Source organism: Physeter macrocephalus, chromosome 1, assembly GCF_002837175.3.
Source record: "Physeter macrocephalus isolate SW-GA chromosome 1, ASM283717v5, whole genome shotgun sequence".
In the NCBI taxonomy this organism is placed as follows: Eukaryota; Metazoa; Chordata; class Mammalia; order Artiodactyla; family Physeteridae; genus Physeter; species Physeter macrocephalus.
Genome location: NC_041214.2, coordinates 107,319,980 through 107,326,204, shown reverse-complemented (window position 1 = coordinate 107,326,204; position 6,225 = coordinate 107,319,980). Strand labels below are relative to the sequence as shown.

General features: G+C 36.6%; 1 long non-coding RNA gene across 3 annotated transcripts in view; it reads right to left on the bottom strand.

The window, feature by feature from the left end:
* LOC102976142 (uncharacterized) overlaps positions 1-6,225 on the bottom strand; it is a 38,246-nt gene that overhangs the window by 7,173 nt on the left and 24,848 nt on the right. For 2 of the 3 annotated variants that reach the window (XR_003679182.1, XR_008617713.1), the window contains 2 exons: positions 5,876-5,990; positions 4,777-4,854 (listed from right to left, as the gene is read on the bottom strand). This is a non-coding gene — a long non-coding RNA (uncharacterized lncRNA). Of the gene's footprint in view, positions 1-4,776; positions 4,855-5,875; positions 5,991-6,225 lie in introns of those variants that run through there. The other variant, XR_008617714.1, reaches the window with a different exon arrangement.

Below are 6,225 nucleotides of genomic sequence, written 5' to 3'. Positions count from 1 at the left end.
CGGGGCACGAACCCGCGTCCCCTGAATCGGCAGGCGGACTCTCAACCACTGCGCCACCAGGGAAGCCCTGAAATTCAAATTTAACTGGGAATCCTGTATTTTTGTTTGCTAAGTCTGGCAACTCCCCACCTAGCATGATTTGTGGCATATCAAAGGAGCTGTAAAATATCTCCAGAAGCAGAAAGTTGTGGCAGAAAGAGCAAAGACTTTTGCAGATTAATCTGGGTTCAAATTCTGCTTCTACCAGGATTTTATTTTGGAAAAGATTTTCATAAGATCTTATTCTGACCTCAAGGCAGTGTCATGTGCTCTGAATCCCTACTTTCTTGTCACCATCAATATTACTCTGCTCTCACCTGGTCTTCCTTTGAAAATGAGCACACATTTCTGTTATAACAGGAGACCCTAAGATTCCTGTATTTAAACTCTTAGAAAGGAAGTGCTTTTAATTCTCACCTTTTTTTGATAGCTTATTATCTACTATACCTGTTGCCCTAGATAGACACCTAGGAGAAGGCTCATCTCCACAACACCTGCCTTTTTCTAATGCGTGGGCAAGGGAAAATCCCCTGGAGCACTGCTAGTGATGGGCAAGAACTTTGATAAACTACCATTAATACTAACATGCCTACCATGTACATTATGCTGGGCTGGGTGGCAGAAATCTGAACATGGAGGAAATTTACATAATAACATTTATTTATGACTTGGTCAATGATTTTGCACAGCACATTCCATAGGTTGTCCCTTATTAGCAATGCATAGATCTACACGCTGTGTGAAACTGCAACAAAGCTAGAGCTTTTACACAGCATTTCCAACCTTAAGTTGATAGTCGGGCACTCTGCGATACACTGTAGTTCAGATTTATTCTGAACACATCTGTACCTTTAGCATACCCCAGAAAAAGTACTCAAGGGAGTTAAAATCTGGTGAGTGGGTAACCCATTCCACATGGCCACATGGGCCAATGCAGATTTGGAAATTATCATCCAATTAGTCCCTCACCACTCTGGCATAATGGGGTGGTACACCATCCTATGGGAACTCTTCTAAGTGCCCTTCCCTTAGCTTGTAAAGCGTAGCATTAATTCATTAATTGATCACTTAATGGGTTGGTTTTGTATGGTAAACATTTACTTATGTTTCCAAACTTTATGACCAAACTGTAGCTGGCATTTATTACTAATATACATAATATATGCTTTGTTAATTAAACTTATGACAATCCCGTAAGATATCACTATTATCTCCATTTTACAGATGAGAAAATAGAAGCAGAGAGGTTATATAACCTGACCAAGATCAAACAGTTAGTAATTGATGGAGCCAGCATTTCAACTCAGGCAAACTGAATTTAGAGTCCATATTCTTAACTCCTAAGTAATGCTGCTGGGTAATGTTAGAGTAATACATGGTAGTAATGAAACCATTTCCTGGTGCAAGTATCACTTCCATGTAATGAAGTCATTATAGACAGAGTTGTATCTTTATTTGTAATGGGATCTAAGCCAGAGAATTTCATTTTGAGAGACACTATTCATCACCTTGGGCTAAGAGTTAGCTGGATACCTTTGCCAAATGTCAGTGATTCAATTACATTCCAACTGAGGTTTTATTCAGACATTATTTTGGATTTGTTTTCAAAGCTTTACTTCTACTTGCAAGCTACCTAAGTTTCTTTTTTTGCTGTTGTTACAAAGGGACCAACATAGATACTTCAGTGTTAAAATCTTATTTAAGACTAAACACAGAAACTTGATTTGGAAGGCTGAGATAAAACATCCTCAAAAAGCCTTCTTTATTTGTAGATTTAAACCCTCAGATTCTCACGTTAATTGCAAAAGAGAAGTTATTGAATAAGAAAATTTAAGTGATTTTTTTAACCATGTTTTAAAAAATACTATGCTATTGAAAAGAAAGAAAAGAATTGCTCTTTCTATTGTATATTACATGGCCAAAGGGGCAACTCCCTTAACTGACTGGAGGAAGTTAGCTGTTGGTTTCAAAATCATTCTTTCCAGAGAAGTAGGGTGTGTGACTCAGATTTCCACACCAAGGTGGTCCCTGAGAGAAGACTTTAGATATAGAAGAGGTAATGTTAAATTCTCTGGTATCACTTATTATTTCCCTCAGGCAAGCCACATGTCAGAGAACCTCAATCTGAAAATGACACAAGTTACATGTGCTTCCTCCTTTACTTTTTTAAAAGGTTTTTATGTCTTTCAGTTTTCATGTGTGCTCTTGATTGGTATCTTTCTATAAATAAATGTACTTAGAATGAAAAAGTCATTCCAATCCTCAGCTGAGAGATCTTTTATATCTATCTCCCAGAGAGAGGAGATGAAATTTGATTTGAAACTGAACATACACAACTTGGCATACAGATTTCCACACTTTTCAAAGGTCTTAAATGGTCAAGATGATGAGAAAAATGAGAAAGAAAAATAAGAGAACAAGAGTTATCATTATTTGGGAACTCAGTGTACCCCTCATACCATGGTAGGTATTTTTCACACAGCATTAAATTTAGTCTTACTCCATTTTATTGAGGCATGTGGTATGTGGAGATATAAAAATAACTTTTCCCAAATTATGTATGTAATATAAGTACAGTAACCAGGATTCAAAATTAAAATAAGAACTCAGGATCTGTGATGTTTCCATGATTTCACTCTTAGGGATTTAGGCCTAGTGTTGGGTGCTAAACACTCTGAAAGTGGCTAAAGAAGTAGAAATCCCCCAAAACCTCTAGAAAATTGAAATAAAAAAATCTTAATTTTTAAAAATATTTTCAAAGTTAATGTTCCAATAGTAGCTTGGCATCCATAAAAGACAAATTTAATTGGGAAAATACATAACTGACCTTTGATACATGAGATTCCTGAAAAATTTCACACATACTTAGGGTCAAGTGTTAAGCATTTTGTTTCAAATATAAGATGTATGTTTAGAAATTAGTTTGGTTGACCCTGGAACTTAGGTATTATATTAACCCCAAAGCCTTCTGGATTGTAACCCATTTGGCATTATGCCATCTTTCATAATTGTGGGTTTTTTTCCTTCATAAGAACCACAATTTTCTATTAAGCAGGAAGTGATAGGTTACTGTAATCCATGTAGTAACTGCCTGTCAGCATGACATCTTTTTCATTAGCATTTACTGCAATACAGAAGGCTTAGGTGTGCCCTAATTATGGGATTTCTTTTTAATGCTTCACATATGTGGGAACTGAGCCTTTTGATTCATTAATTCATTCAGGTAATATTTACTTTATTGAGTACTTTATAGACATCTAGTCTTGTCCAAGGCACCAAAGATATAATGGTGAATAAACACAGTCTAGTGGAGGGGATATTAATCAAATAATCAGCAGCAACTGTAAAAGTGCAATTGTGATATGTGCTAAGACATATGGTGCTCTGAGATGGCATGGTAGGGAAATTAACCTTTGCAGAGAGATTGGGAAAATTTCCCTAGAGGAGTGACAATTAATCTGAAATCTGAAGGACACATAGAAGTAAATTAGGACGGAGAGGAGGAAGAAGAGTTCTATCCTTTGAATCCTGATTGGGGGTGGGGTGGTGTCGAGGGAACAAACCAAGAGGCACACCAGGCTGGGGCTCATTAAGCAAGGGTAAGCAAGGCAGGGAGATGGGGAGGGAGGGTGAGGGCAATCATGAGAGGCTGAGGGGGAGATGAGGGAGTTTCAAGGCTGAGGAGAGGGGATTCAGGAAGGAGTAACACAATGAGATTTGTGTTGAAATGATTGCAGAGGTCTCTTTAGATGCTATGGGGAAATGCATGAAAGGGGATAAGAATGGATGTCAGTAGACCACTTAAGAGGTGTTTGCAGCAGTCCAGTCTGGGGGTGTGGTAGTGACGATGGAGATACAGACAGAGAAGAGATGTGTCTAGATTATCTATGAACAGATGCTGGTGATGAATTAGGTATAGTATGATAGGTGGCGAAGAAGAGGACTTGTTTAAAAGGACTTGGGTTTCTCAGTCTCTGTGCTCCCCATTCATTCAAAATGGACCAAACTGGGGTGAGAGTAAAGAAAGATGCTGAACCCAGTTTTGTTCAGGTTTTTTGAACCAACCTTACAGGTTGGTGTAAGCTGTTTCTTTTTGTAATTGAATTTGTATTTTATCAAATACTTTATATTATATATACTATGTAATTATATTCCTAATTAACTTAGCAAAATAGCTATGTCTTTAGTTTGGGTGGCTTAAACCTTATACTTCCCAGATGAAAGCACTACTTCTTAAATGCTTCCCAAAAAACTATTTAACATAAGAAAATGAGTAAACTGAATTATTAAGAAATACAGATTGGAGGTGACAGAGATAATGCAACCTGTTCCGAGTTCTCAAAGCTATGAAACTTTGGAATGTTAATTAGAAAGCAAATCACAGATTCCCTTGAATTAGGATGTGTCTGTATTGTGATGAGGGGAAGTCACCTCAAATTCATGTATCTGTTTCCCTTAAGTATTTCTCCTCTATGTACCTTTTATGGGAAACAACGAACTGTAACACAATTCCCTAGCACTCTTACTCCTGTAGGTTTTGCTTCCTTTTCATTAAGTAAAGGCAACGACTCAAAGCGAAATGAATTTTGTCATTATGAACTCTATTCAATGAGCAGTCACTTGCCACTGGGTGTAGCAGAGGCAGAGAGACTTAACCATCTCTCCTTCTTTTATCTTGAATAGTTAAAAGAAGCTTCATCTTTTCTGAGTCTTAGTGCCTGTATGCATCTTCCTCCCCTGATTTTAAGGCTCATAGTTGGTGTTTCTTCCCCATGTGTCTGGAGGTGTCTCAGTGAATTAGCCTGGTCCTCCTACCTATGAACCATGGTAGAAAATTACATAAATAAGAATAAATAATAGCTAAAACAACACCTGTGGGAAATCTCAAGTAATCACAAACTGCTCTACAAAACAAAATTGATGTATATTTGTTTAGATGAATCCAGGGGTATCTAACTGCATTTAGGCAATCCTGCAGGAATTACAAGTTATTCTACTTTGCAGAAGGAAAATAAAAGTTTAGGAATGGGGAATATTTAGGCTGCAAATAGAAGGATGAGTAAAATTACTGTTTATCCAAAGGTTGAAAGAAAAGAAAAAAATAGACTTTCATGTTCAGGAGGAAAGTTTGAAGCATGGTATAGATAAAATTTGAGATTTTGTGAAGACTTGTTAGATTTCATGTTTGCATTTCCTTGAAATCTACAAATGTAGTCATATCTACATTTCTTTATAATATATTCAAATGTATCCAGTTTTTAAAAGACACATCATTAATAATGCAATAAATAAAGGCAACACTTTCAGCCTCAAAATGGTATGGTTGGTAAGATTTAAAAAGTCTATAAAGTTGAGATGATAACATGGAAGCAGGATTTTTCTTCCCCTTTAAAAAAGTGCCAATGACTGCCAAGGGCCCCATTCCCAGAGATCACGGTTTGGTTATTTAAGGATGGGGCCTGGTAATCAGTACTTTTAATGCTCTCAGGCAATTGTGATATGTAGTCTAGCTGGAGGAGATCACCTATGTGAGAGATAGTTACACTAGTTATAAACTGTGTAAAATGAATCAAACATCTCTGTATGGTCATCAGTCTATTACTAAAGCTTCCTGGATATAGTGGGCTACACAGATTCTTTGTTTTGATGAAAATAGCATATTTGAAAATGGATTTGACAAGAAAGTTTTTTTGTTTTTAATTTCAACTATTATAATAACCTTAAAAATAAACCTATGACATTGGTATTAGTATTATACCTATTCTAGAGCTAACAGGCAAAGGATAAAGAATAGAGATAAGGCAAAAGAGCCTGTCTAATTTCCAGAGTCACATACCTCGAAAGTGGTAGGTTTGGGACTAAACCCAATCTCCCTGTTGCTGAAGGCCAGACCTGCAAGCTTTCCTAAAAGGTTATGTTGTCTGCTCTTGTCTCAAAATAACAGCACTCTTCTAGAGAAAAAAGAAATAAAAATCAAGAGAAAAATAGATTGGGAGGATTCAGATACTGATATATTTGTATAGTGTTTTACATTTTCAAAGTAATTTTTCTTTGTGAATGCCAAGAGAGAGAGGGCAACTGCAATTTTCTTCTATAAAGTCAAAGGATAGTCTTCATATAAGAAAAGAACATTTATGAGAAACTTCAAGAAGAGCTGGATCTGAAGGCCTCTTCCATGTGGTTTCT